Here is a 392-nt window from a genome sequence, read left to right on the forward strand (position 1 = left end):
ATAAACAATGAATATAACCAACACTCCGTATAATGAGGCAAGCTCCCAAGTGAGTTGTTTGTTTATGAATTTTTCATGATTCTGAAATACATTACTAGTGACAATTTATCATATTAATACACATGTACAACTTAAACATTCTCTTCATCTCCACATAAAGTTGCGCTCGCAGCAACAGTTGTCATCTACGTGGTGGACGGTGAAAAGGGAGGCTACCTGATGAAGTCACCAGCTCAGAGGGTGGCTGTTGAGAAAGAGGGACAAATAAATGATGAAGTCATGAAGTCCGAAGGAGGGCAGGGTGTGGAGTGAGGGGTGTCAGAGGCCCAGCCTTGTGATTGGCTGTGATGGGTGCGTGGAGTTTCAGTCTGGTCTTTGTTTTATCGGGGTTT

At 43.4% G+C, this 392-nt stretch overlaps 1 protein-coding gene across 1 annotated transcript in view; it reads left to right on the forward strand.

Annotated features, from left to right (window-relative positions):
- LOC119585033 (major facilitator superfamily domain-containing protein 1-like) overlaps nt 1–392 on the forward strand; it is a gene marked incomplete in the record, with an annotated part of 11,251 nt that overhangs the window by 8,104 nt on the left and 2,755 nt on the right.

This window comes from Penaeus monodon, chromosome 19, assembly GCF_015228065.2.
Source record: "Penaeus monodon isolate SGIC_2016 chromosome 19, NSTDA_Pmon_1, whole genome shotgun sequence".
NCBI classification, from domain to species: domain Eukaryota; kingdom Metazoa; phylum Arthropoda; class Malacostraca; order Decapoda; family Penaeidae; genus Penaeus; species Penaeus monodon.